Source organism: Strongylocentrotus purpuratus, unplaced genomic scaffold, assembly GCF_000002235.5.
Source record: "Strongylocentrotus purpuratus isolate Spur 01 unplaced genomic scaffold, Spur_5.0 spur5_scaffold_12, whole genome shotgun sequence".
NCBI lineage: Eukaryota > Metazoa > Echinodermata > Echinoidea > Camarodonta > Strongylocentrotidae > Strongylocentrotus > Strongylocentrotus purpuratus.
Window position 1 is genome coordinate 360,591 of NW_022145597.1, and position 13,266 is coordinate 373,856.

The 13,266-nt window shown below is 36.8% G+C and overlaps 3 non-coding genes across 3 annotated transcripts; all 3 read right to left on the reverse strand.

Moving 5' to 3' along the window:
• Window positions 1-8,418: 8,418 nt before the first annotated feature.
• TRNAE-UUC lies at window positions 8,419-8,490 on the reverse strand. Its single transcript has one exon. It is a non-coding gene; the product is annotated as a tRNA-Glu (tRNA).
• A 352-nt stretch (window positions 8,491-8,842) lies between these two features.
• On the reverse strand, window positions 8,843-8,914 carry TRNAE-UUC. The gene has a single exon. It is a non-coding gene; the product is annotated as a tRNA-Glu (tRNA).
• A 512-nt stretch (window positions 8,915-9,426) lies between these two features.
• Window positions 9,427-9,498, reverse strand: TRNAE-UUC. The gene has a single exon. It is a non-coding gene; the product is annotated as a tRNA-Glu (tRNA).
• Window positions 9,499-13,266: the final 3,768 nt, after the last annotated feature.

The following is a 13,266-nucleotide window of genomic DNA, read 5'->3' on the forward strand; positions in this document are numbered from 1 at the left end:
CCGAGAAAACAATAGAACCACGGATCATACATTAACTTGAAAACATTTATTGATGAATATGTGAGAGCTAGGGACGTAGGTCCGAAAAGTACTGTTTATTTGTGTTTTGTAGATTTACGAAGGCCTTTGATAGTGTCTGGTGAAAAGGATTATTTTATTTTAAAAATGTACATATGGTAGTCGATGAAATTTGTATGATATTATTATTACCGTTTATAAAAAATCAAGTTTTTGTCTTAAAGTAAACGAAAAAATTACCCCATGCTTTCAATCTAGTTGTGGGATGAAACAGGGTTGTACAATTGGCCCTACCTTATTTAATGTTTACCTTAATGATTTACCACAGGATTTAGGAACAACTGGTACTGATCCAGAAGAATTATGGGACTATAGTGAATTGTTTGATGTACGCGGATGATATTGTACTAATATCCAAAACTAAAAACGGAGTGCAGACTTTGTTAGATAGACGTGGGAATTACTACAAGAAATGGTTACTCAAAGGAAATATTAAGAAAACGAAAAAGGTTGATTTTTAATAAATATGGAAAGTTGTTAAAACATAGCTTTAACATCAGTGGTGAGGAAAGTGAAATTGTAAAGCAGGCAATATATTTAGGTTTTAATATTTCTACATGTGGTTCATTTAGTAAAACATTAATAACTCTGGCAGCGAAATCTAAAAAGGTATTTTTGTTAGATTATTTAAGTCATTTGGGGAGCATCTTTCGATAATTAAGATAGGTGTTGGTTTATTTAATTCTCTTGTTAAACCTGTCCTTTAATATGGTTCGGAAGTTTAGGGTGCTTTTGTAGTGAATTTTGAGAAATTGGTAAAGATTAAAAAAGGGAATTCGAAGAATGTTTGTATCAATGTTATAGAAAGTGTTCATTTGCAATGAATAAGAAATATATTAGGGTTTATTTTAAAAAGAGTGGTACATAGGCTGTGTTGGCTGAAGCTGGAGAATATCTTATAATTATCGATATATGTTAAACATTTCATGATATATTGAATTCGCATGAAAAGTGTTGATGAAAACTCTTTGTTATATTCTTCTTTTCAAGAAAATAGAGAAATGTTAGCGAAATCTAGTACATGTTGGCTTAGTAATGTTCATACTTTATTAAAGAAAAGCCATTTATATGTTGATGGAAATAATGAATATCTAGAATTAGAAAATATTATAGATAACAATAAAATAGTCGGAGAGGAAACTGAAATTAAGCTTCGAGAAATAAATGATTCTCAATTCATAATGGATTTAAACAATGATTACGTTATACGGAAAGGAAAACCAAAAATTGCGAACATATAGATTGTTTAAGCAAAACATAGAAGAGAAATATTTAACTTCTGTCAAAAAATAAAAAAAATAATAAATTACGTAAAATTGTTTGCCGATTTAGAATAAGTTCACATAATTTACCCATTGAAATGGGAAGGTATAGACGCCCGAATAAATTACCAAAACAATTACGTACCTGCAATGATTGTAATAGTGGGGAATTTAGAGACGAATATCACACCATGGATTGTACAAAATTTAGTCCCCAGAGGGAAATATTGTTTGAACAAATTAGTATTATTGATAATGAATTGAAAACAATTGAACAATGAAGACAAATTTGTAAAGATAATGGAACTTGACGATAATAACATTATTTGTTATTTTATTTAATATATAAGATGTGTAATATCTGTAAGAGGACAATTTTGAAAACTTTTTGCTTGCTGAAACTAGACGTTATTAAGTTCATTGTAATATAATGGAATATATAAGATGTGTTAGTTCTGTAGCCTATGTGGAGAAATGTAAAAACTTTGTACATGTGAAGAAAGAAAAAAAGAACTGTTATGATTAATTTTTGTTTGTTAAATATCTGTAACAAAATGTCATTATACCATTGACGATGTTATTTCAATTCAATTTCAATTTCAATCATAAACATCCGAGACTAATGTTGTTACCCTCGTTAAAGCTGTAGTTTGTAGAAAAACAGCTCGACTTTGAGGTTCTAGGACAATTACCCCCTGGACAATCACCCCCGGCCAATTACCAGCGGTACAATTACCCTCCCCCCGAAAAACTAACCCCAAGAACAATCACCACCCTCCGGAGAAAATTACTCCCTAGGTCAATTAACCTCAAGGACAACTAACCCCTAGGACAAATACAGGGGAGCGGTAATGTTCCCGGGGTGAGTGTGCTGGGGGTAATTGTCCTGATATACGAGAATGAAGTTATCTAGTGTAGCACTCGTAATTTTGTAGATGTAGGGTACCAAAATAGATGTTACTCGTTGAGATAAGTCTTTAAAACAGGAGGCAAAGAGAAGTATTTCTAAGGATTTCATTTCAACAAGCCTCAGCAAGTGTATGTCTTTTGTGCCTTTGCATGTGCTCCTAGAAACAAAGTTGGTTATTATATTATATTACTGGTAATGGTTACAACTCTTGTTTTTGTTTGTTTGTGTTTTGGGGGTTGTGTTTTATGTTAATCTGATCTAAGATTCCCAAGGCTACCCCCCCCCCCCCCCCTCACAAAAAAGAGAGGGAGGGAGGGAGTAAAATACGAATGACAAATTCAGAAAATTTGGAACACAGCAAAAGTGAGAGGAGGACAGGAGGAAAGAACAGAAAAAGAGCGTAAGAGATAGGGCTGAAAGAGAGACGAGGATGAGAGAGAGAGAGAGAGAGAGAGAGGGGGGGGGTAAGTAATATCTATGTGGAAGAGAGAGTGTGGATTTGTGTATAAGTGTGTGATAACGGGAGAGGAATAGAGGAAACATACACACACACGCACACGCACACACACACACACACACACACAACATACAAAGAGAGGGTCATATACCAAGAGAGAGATAGAGAAAGAGAGAGCTGGAGACAAAGAGAGACAAAAGAGGAAGGGATAGGGAGGAAGAGAGAAAAGAAGAGTGAAAGAGAGGGGTGAAAACAGTGAAAGATATGAAATTCTTATCCCCATATTTTGGGGAACCCCCTTCCCCTCCCTCCCAGATTTTCTTTTATGGAGGCATAGGAATGACAACTAAAATCCCTCATTTTGGGGTCGTTGAAATTGATTCTAAAGCAGAACTCATAAAGGTGTATGCTTGCTTGGATCTTGAGGGGGTGTTCCAATAAAGTTTGTGGAGCTTCGTATACAATGCAAGTTGGGATAAAACCAATTGAACTTTATTCCTCATAAGGCGCTCCCGAGTCCCCAACAACAGGAGCAACTGACCAGTAAGGGCTACGAGTCAATTCCCAAGGAATGCTGCTTTGGAGCATGTATCGAATAGAAAGGGAAGGCCACATAGATTTCCCGAGAGGAATCCTACTCTTATTCCTATTCCGCCCATATGGGGTCACTTCTTTAAAACGTCTTTAAAAGCTTTACTCACCAATTACTACGAGAAGGGGGACGATAGATATGGGATATGGGATATAACAACATCCCGTTCGAAATTTCTATCGACTGATCTATTGTTGCCGTTTTTTTACCTTTTTCCCCGGCCTTTTCTTTTCGTTTATATCTTAATTTGGTCAGCTTATAAACATAGAAATATTTATAAAAACAATCATGCCTTATTGAATTTAAGGGGCAAATAAACGCGACATAAATTACAATGTATAAACAAACAAATTAAAAGAAAGAGGGGTAGGACATGAGGGCGCAAGTCTGACCCCCTAGTTCAGTGTTTGTAGTATTCTGAATCTCTCTATAGGGCATCTTCACGTATCCGGACACCTACCCCCTGGACGTCAACCCCTAGGGCAACCACCCTCTAGGACGACTTCTCCCCAGGAGAACTACCCCCGGACCACCTTCCCCCAGACAACTACCCCCTAGGACAACTGCCCCCAGGACAACTACCCCCGGACAACTACTCCCCAGACAACTACCCCTAGGACAGTGGTGGTCGTTGGGGTAGTTTTCTGGGGGTAGTTGTCCGGGGCGTAGTTGTCCGGGGGTATTGTCCTGGGGAGAATTCGTCCTAGAGGGTGGTTGTCCGGGGGTATTTGTCCTAGGGGGGTGTCCTAGGGGTTAGCTATCTGGGAGTAGTTGTCCGGGGGTAGTGGTCCCGGCGGTAGTCGTCCAAGAGGGTGGTTGCCCTAGGGGGTAGTTGTCCTAGGGGGTGGTTGTAATAGGGGGTAGTTGACTGCATGGGGATGGTTATCCGGGGGGTAGTTGTCCTAGAGGGTGGTTGTCCTAGAACCCCATTTTTACTCTGTAGGCTATTTTAATTTGTGCCTGATTACTATATTCGCGGGTTGAAAACGTGTTAGGTAGGACAATTTAGTTATCTGACCTAGCATGAAGTTATTAAGGATTTGGTATTGTGGCTATTGAAATACAACACTTTATAAACGAATGTAATTTTTCATGTATACATGTTATGTGAATGATTCGAAATTAATAATTTCTTCATAGTCAGAACAATAAAACTTCTGTTTTGGTTAAGCTTTCATTTCCACAACCGGTAATTTGTCTAATAATTTATTGTGAAGAAAGAATGAAACATTGTTACATCAACAATATGATGAATTTTTACAGTTGTATATTTGGATGCATCACGAATATGTAATTTTTTATTTTATTTTATTTTACACATAATCAGGTTAAAGGCCATTGATCTGTATAACAAACAAATATCCAATAAGCCCATTTAAATATCCTCTATATCAAAATCATATCAATAGCAAGCATTAAGCTCTGGGTTCTCAGAGACTGTGTCCATGTGGTCTAATCCAGACTGATGAGCATGTTATGAATGAGTGTGCTAGCAGGACCCCATGTCCCTTCAATGTTATCGACAACCCATAACTGGCGTCAGGTTTACACAAGTGTCGGTTTAAATAGCTTTGGTTGATATACGAAAATATAAATAATAATAGTTAAAAACAATTATTTGAACTTGTTCCAAATAAATTTGACATAATTAAAAAAGATTGTATAGATAGAATAATAAAAAGAAGTCCTCCAATTTTTCATGCACACTTTACCTCCATATACTTTGAAGGCTCTTCGACGATCAGGTAAAGGAAAGGGAAAAGGGGCGCTAGCATTTATTACGATTAAAGAAAGTTGCTCTTCGTGTTTTTATTTCAGTATTGGGGACACGGCTCTCTCATCCCTACGGATCCGCCTATGTACCTTACAAAACAGCTTTGGTTATTTATTTGTTTGTTTTACATGAGTGCTAAACAAATAATATGGGTTTGTTATTAAGCAACCAGGGGACCGATGGCTTTAAGTCCTCTCCGAGGTAATTGGTAATGAGTTTTTAATGCCTTACCAAAGGGCACTAGCGCATCAACTTTGTTTTGAAACTGTGACCATCCGGTTGCGAGACCGCTGCTCTACCACTGAACCATCCTATTAGTGCTGTGTATGACAATGTACGACATTTACTTAACCATTGCTTTTACTAGCAATCCATGACTGCTAGTAAAATCTATGGTCAAAGGAAAAATCTTATCTGTATTCCACACTATGGTGATTGCACAATCCCAATATTCCCCGGATCGCAAGAGGGGATTACCCCACGCAATCAGTCACCTAAAAATCACATTGTAATTTACACGGCGCTCGTAAGCTCAGGTCAGCGGTTGCTTTTCTTCCTTATATCATGTACTTTACTACAGTCTCATACTTTGGTTTCGGACTGGACTCATATTTATTTTCAATGAGCTTCGAAATGGCGACTGGAATCATTTGGTAATATCTTTTGGGAATCTAACGATCCTCATCAGTAGACAGTGTCCCAGAATTCTTCAAGAATTCTATTTCAGCTGATGAACGCGATATACTCTTGAGTCAGGATGTGTTAATGTGTTTCATTCTAACCACAGGTAAATATTTTACGGGTCTGTCGAACCTTATGTTGTGACGTATTTTATACAATTTTTTGATAAAAAAATTACACACCTTGAAAGTAAAGTGCTGTGCAACGCGTTGAATTTCGAGCAATGAATACATACATTTTTGAAATATTTGATCGGAAGAGTAATGTCTCCTATAAGATTATTTCACATGACTTCTAATCTCAACCTTCTCAATGAACTAAGCATTATAGGAGTTAGTGATTGCTATCACTTTACCATTTTATTTTGTTTGATGTATGTTATGTGATATAAGCTAATGAGAGAATATTATAAGTAATGTCGAATGATCCAATTTCGACAAAACAAAGAGATAAGAGTAAGAGAAGCATTAAAAGCAGACTGTACTCTGAGTGATAAAAGAAGACAATTTCAAACACCCTGTGTGATACATTGTTAAAATACATACAACAGTTATTAAAAATCAGCACTTTCATTTTTGCACATATACTTTAGTGGGGCCACTCTTAAAGAGACTTAGTAACATTGTTCAGATGAGAGTAAATGGTGCTAAGGTAGTGACTTCAATGCTAGATGCTGAAAGAAAACGGACCATTATTAATGATAAAAATTGGGGAAAACTAATCTGATCGATTCCTTAATTTTCCCAACTGATTTAATTTTAGGTTAATGTAAATCGTCACAAAGCAATAAATTGGCTTTATATACCTTTCAGACATTATAGTGTTGAAAGATTTTTAAATGCCGGTCTTATGTCTTATTTTCAAGGAAAAACGATTGGTAAAAGTCAAAAATGGTTGGGAAATTTACTGTTAATCACTGTTAGAGAGTGTTACACAGTGACACCTTCAAAGAAACCCATAAATATTTTTGTGGTTTGAGAATTTTCTGAGAATTGTTTTCCTGTTAGAGGGTAAGTACAGTAGAAGGAATATAAAAAGTAACATTTCATACAAAAATTAAGCATTTTTTTCTTCAACCTTCAACAATGTTACCGAATCACTTTAAGCACAATTCAATTAATATGCCTGTATGTTAGGCATGTTTCACCTTTATTAGATGTATTGTACATTGTATAATCATACGTTGTTGTGCCCAAAAGTCTAACAGTTCATACTTAAAAGTGGGGGAAACCCGATGGCCAAATTCCTTCATGACGTAATGCACACCCCTGTAAAATCCCCGAATATACCGGTTGATTGGGCAACAGTCGCAAGTGTAGTGCATAGGTAGCGTCAACGACCAAGCAAAACGAAAGCTTACCAATTTGATTTTTAGACCAACAAAAGAATTCGGGATTTTTCCCCGCTCTCGTTTCAATTTTCCCCAAGTCGGACCAAGTCGTGGGCAAATGAACCACGTGAGGTTTTCTAGCAAATCCGGACTCGGGAAATTTAAATGATAAAGACCCGGATTTGACACAAGTTGAGAAATGATATTGCAAAAATTGCAGACAATTCCTAAAGCACTTTTATTCGTCATTTTACGTCGACGGAATGAAGACGTCGTCGCCGATGTGTCTGAGCGATAGACAGTTCGATGTCGGTGGGCCTTTCAATGTCGGTAGTCAGGAAGACTGTTAGACTTGAAATCGACCCCGGTGTTCCCGTAGTCAACGCTGACGAAGATAAAGGTGAGTTTTTACGAATATCTTATTTCGAAAATCACATGATTTCACAGACTTCAGGACAAAAACATTTTGGAAATTACTATAACATATATCATAAACCGAGCTGATTTATACAGCTTATGAAATAAGGAAATAAGAATGCTTTTGGTTAGATTTCTTGAAAGCCTTTGCGATCATGTCATGGGATAGTGCTAAAGGAGACCTTTCAAAATGCACTCTTGCTTGGTTCTATTATTGTCGCCTGTATATAAGAATGATTATGTAAAATGTGTAGCTCTTAAAGGTAGGCGTTACTACTGCAGGTAGAAGGGATTAGACCACACAGCGAGCCAGCGAGGTCACTGTGACAGGTGGCTATCTCATTAACTCAGCTCTCATTTAACATAAGAAAAAGAGGATCATGGGGGACCAACAGGCACCAATTTGGGAAGTTTTCTATATAGAGGGAGCAAGTAGGTACAAGTAGGACAGTGTGCCTTTAATGTATCGTTCCAAGGAAATCCCTAACAAATAAGTATTTTTGAAAACCTAAAAAATCTGAATTGCTTTAGAGTAATTTGTAATCAGTTACGGGGGCACGCCCTAAAATGAGAGTGCAAAAGAACTTACCTAGCCGGGATTAGAACCCGGGTCACGTGGGTGAAAACCATGAATCATAACTACTAGACCACACGGTATTAGATGATTCTGCAAAAAGCGATCAAAATTATATTTAAACTCGACCGAATATTGTATCGTTCAGCAACTAAATTTTATTTCTCTCACTCCATCCTTTCAAAGTTTCATGTAAGTATTCGGCACTTTCAATGTTCGATCGAATGCCTCCATTCTCACATTTGTTAATAAATGAGATTTTAGATGAGATAAATGATAAGATTATGACACAAAATAACCTCCGTACAGCGGAATAATAATCCCAAGACAAGAAAAATAACATCTCCCGTGCCGGGAATCGAACCCGGGCCGCGTGGGTGAAAACCACGAATCCTAACCACTAGACCACACGGGATTAGGTAATTCAAACAAATTGTTCAAACTTATTGGTCATTCTTAACATGGCCTGGAACAAACTGATCGTGAATAAAATTGTAATAAATATTAATCAATCGTCTGTATAAACCAACTGATATCCTGGATTAACTTAAGTCATTAGCATTCAACAACAAATTTATATATCCGTGAATACCTACCTAAATATGAAAATGGCAAGAACGATTTCGACCATTGAATAAAATTCTCAAGAGGAGTCGAAATGAAATGGCACACTCGACTCAAGGGTATGCCCCTTGTGGTCAACATGATTAATATAACAACAATAGAAAACAACGTATAGTGAAGGAAAAAAATCGCAAAAAGATATCCTCCCGTGCCGGGAATCGAACCCGGGCCGCGTGGGTGAAAACCACGAATCCTAACCACTAGACCACACGGGATTTGTTGATCATTCAAATGAGAGTATGCTCTCTGTTTAACACTATACAAAGAGGAGACTTGTATTCCCTGGTTTGTGTCATTGTGAGAGGGTTGCGAAGCAACGAAGCAGCTTTGAGAGACAATTGACCACACGAGACTAGTTACTTTCGTCCAAGTGACATTAGGGACTTTTAGATTTGCGTGGACTGATACGTGTGACTTCCATTCAAGGCAGTGCATTAAAAGGACGTCGATCGTAGCAATCCCCATTGTCTTCGTGCAAATCTAAAAGTCCCTATTATGATATTCACTGGAACACTCAGATAGTGATGAAAAACTGCATTACATACAAATCGACCCTGATATAAGTGTCCCAGAGGCAACAAAAAAGAAACAAATGAAAATAATTATTATAATTGATGTTATCATTTCACATATTTCCTTATTTACTCACTCTGCTCTACATCATACCAACAACAAAAGGAATAAAACGTAGATTTTAGGAAAATATTAAGGGCTGCAAAAATGAATACTCCCGTGCCGGGAATCGAACCCGGGCCGCGTGGGTGAAAACCACGAATCCTAACCACTAGACCACACGGGATTTGTTGATCATATATAAGAGATTATGCTCTATTTTTGACACTGTACACAGATAGACTTGTATTCCCTGTGTTGTTTCATTGTTGAGAGGGTTGCGAACAACGAAGCAGCTTTGAGATGAAGCAACTGCTGGAGAAGATGAGCGGCTCGCGAAAGTGACCCGAGCTAGTTACCTTCAAAGAATGAATCTTTTTTTTTTAAAGAGAGCAACAAAAAAGACAAACTAAAATAAATTATAAATACTTTGTTCATGCACGGAGTTGAAAGCTGGAAATGGAAAAAGCATATACACAAATGAAGAAAAAAAACAGACCAAAACAAAATAAACAAATAAACAACAATAACAGATACCACACCAGTATAGGACGGAGCCGTCCTACCCCTCCACAACTCTCCTTGGAACCCGAAATAAGTTATACTCTTGCAGTATAGTTACCATGGTTACGTCATGCGTGGCTACCATTTACCCAAAGTACACTGAACCATTCCTTCTAAGGGCAATGGGAAAGAATGTCCAAGGGGTTCCAGGGCTCAAATTAATTTTTGTCCACGGGGGCTCTTCCAAAAAAAAAGAGCCCCCGTGAGCCTTCTCACGGGGGCTCTTTTAGTGCTGACGGGGGCTCTTATTTTAATACCATAGTTACGTCCCTCTAATTTTTCTCACGGAGTCTTTTGAATATTTATTTCATATTTATTGATAGTTTCTATTATGCAGGAGAACATTGTTGTTAGTACGTCCGCGCGTGGACGCTAATTTTCGGGGCTTCTGAAATATGAATCAATGAAAAACCTGAATCTGAATCTGAAATGCAGCACAGTACCTGGTGAAGACAGTGTGAATTGAACCGACCACTGAGCACTATGGACTTCAGGATAGCCGAAGGCAAGACAGGCAAGAAATGAGATGGATGGCTAAAGAAGTACCATCACTCCCAAAATGTTCGTGAACCTGTAAAACTAAGGCATACCAGTAACATTATTGAAGGTTGATGAAAAAATTGCGTAATTTTTGTATAAAATGTTACGTATTATATTCCTTCTACAGTACTTACCCTTTTACTTGCAAACAATACTAAACAAATTCTCAAACCACAAAGATATTTATGGTTTTCTTTGAAGGCGTCACTGTGCGACAGACTCTAACAGTAAATTCTCCTAACCTTTTTTTGTTTTGAAAAAGTTTCAACACTTAAATGTTTAGAATGGTATAAAGAACCAATTCATTGCTCTGTGACGATTGACATTCAACTCAAATTTAATTAAACTATGATAATATAGTTGAGAGAATTCAGGAATCGATCAGAACAGTTTTCCCCAATTTTCATCATTAATAATGGTCTGTTTTCACTCAAACTTACAGATTATCTGTAATTGTACATCTAGCATTAAAGTCACTATACCTAGCCAACATTTTCTCTCATCTGAGCAATGTTATCAAGTCCCTTATCACTAGGAAATTCTGGTTACATTCACGCTTTTTGAAAAAACTGATTTTCTGATTTGGTCGAAATTGACAAAAAATAAGAATCGTCTCGGAAAAGGAAGGGATATATTTCGGTTTTACAGAGAGGGGAACAGGTTCCTGCCAGGAACAGCTTTCAAAATAGCCAGTCGTGCTTAAACATATACCAATAATATCATAGTTTTATCAACATTTTGTCAATCAGAATTATAGTAAGGGTTGAAATCATATAGATCGGTCAAAGTGTTCAAGATTATTTTACAAGTCATAGAAAATTCCCTCTTTAATTTACTGCAGAAAAGATTATCCACCTAAAATTGACCATACAAATCGGAAATTCAGAAGTTTCGAATAATGAAAAAGTAGTTCAACCATTGTGTTTTTGATTCAGGTTTTTGATTAATGGGAGAGGTAGCTTGTAGGGGTTTTCCCATCAGTACTCAACAATGGAACGTGAATATGAATATGAATAGATGTGTTTGTTGAGCAACGATTAGGTATTCTATGGTACGTTGCTCAAGGGCCAAAGTGCATATCATTTGAATAAACCCACGCAGTCGACAAAGAAAAGAAGTTATGCTATATTTGCATGTTCAAAGAATTTATTCTTTGACATTATTAATTTGAAAAAACACAAACCTACCTCACAACATGCATATAGATGTATTTATTGTGTCACTTTAAACACTTTCACAGTACACAGCGACGAATGACATGTAACAAGATAAGCACCAAAGATAGATTAAAGACATTAACAAACATATAGTGAACGTCAAAAATAATGAAATACTATTTTGTATCTTCCGACTGGATCTAGAGAAATGTTTTCTCTTGCTGGAATGCCTCTAACTCTTAACAAAATCATAAACGCTTTCAAACATGGATATACATGTATAGTTGACAGTTCAGCCTATACAATGATACAATTATTTTACGTTATCAAGTTATTATCTAAACATTTTTGGTGTAATACTCGGTACATAGAATCAATAAATCAATGGTATTCTTTTCTTTTCTATAGTTGGGTGGAAATGTGCTCCCAAATATTTTAAAATTGAACTAACCTTTGGAAAAAATAAAAATCATGAGATGTATGACGTCCCTCTTTTCAACTACTCCATCTAGGTTGTAATGTTGATGGTGATGATGGTAGAAATAAAAGATGCATTCCCTGTTGCTATGGCGATGCTGTCATCTTGAAGAAAGGTCTCGATGGTTAGCTGAGTAAGTGAATAAAGACAGAGGTGTATAAGATATTTGTCAATCTGTGGTATGACAAATGGGGAGAGAGAATGAAAAAAAAAAATCAACAAAGCAACGCCAGACATCATAGATGGCGCTGTTTTAATGAATATCTTTAATACTCGAAGAACAAATTTTAGATTTACATGAAAAGCCACTTGTATCCAAGACCAAGATGAAAATGCTAAAATGATTCATGGATATATATCTTAGAACACACATACCATCCTTTGGAATGTACTCTTTTCCCCTTTATTCGTCTACAATATTTCGATGTTCAATCTTTCTAGCCATCGCTCTCTCTCTCTCTCTATCGATCTCCATTCTGTTAAATCTGTCATGAGTCTGACCTTCAAAATATAACAGCGCCATCTCCAACCTTTTTTTAAAGGCAGGTTCCAGAATCTTACAAAACTTGTCATTTTCTGAAATATATATGTACATACATGTAGAGGTGTCGTGTTCTCGTAGGTATGTCACCGGACCGTGGATCACATGGTTCGAATCCCACCGCGACACTAATGTCCTTTGGCTAGACATTAATCTTCATTCTCCACTCTCCACCTAGGTGTTGAATGGGTTCCAGGTAGGATACAAATTAACGTTTCAGATTAGAATGTCTGCGCTTGTAAAATGGCGCCTGGTCGGAATACTCACCAGGGAGCGGAGCGTGTTGTACTATCATGTGCTGATGAGCAATTGAATTCAATGACGGGGGAATAATATCTATGATACAAAAGCGCTTAGAACTTAGTGTAAAATTAGGGGCTAATGTGGCTATCATTACATACATTTGGCATATCAGCTTTTAATCCTCATAGGAGAAGGTATTGATCTAATCTTTGTAAAAATAATAACAAATCAGGATTAAGGAGATGATGATGATGACGAAAATTCATAATATTTTATGGTGCCGTAAGATGTATACAATCAATCATAACAACAAGACATGGATTTTGATATGTGTAGAGTGAATTGAGATGGACATAATTATTTGCATAAGTCCTGTCACATTTGTCGGTACACGTATTATTACACACTATTTTGTATTGTCCACATTATCGG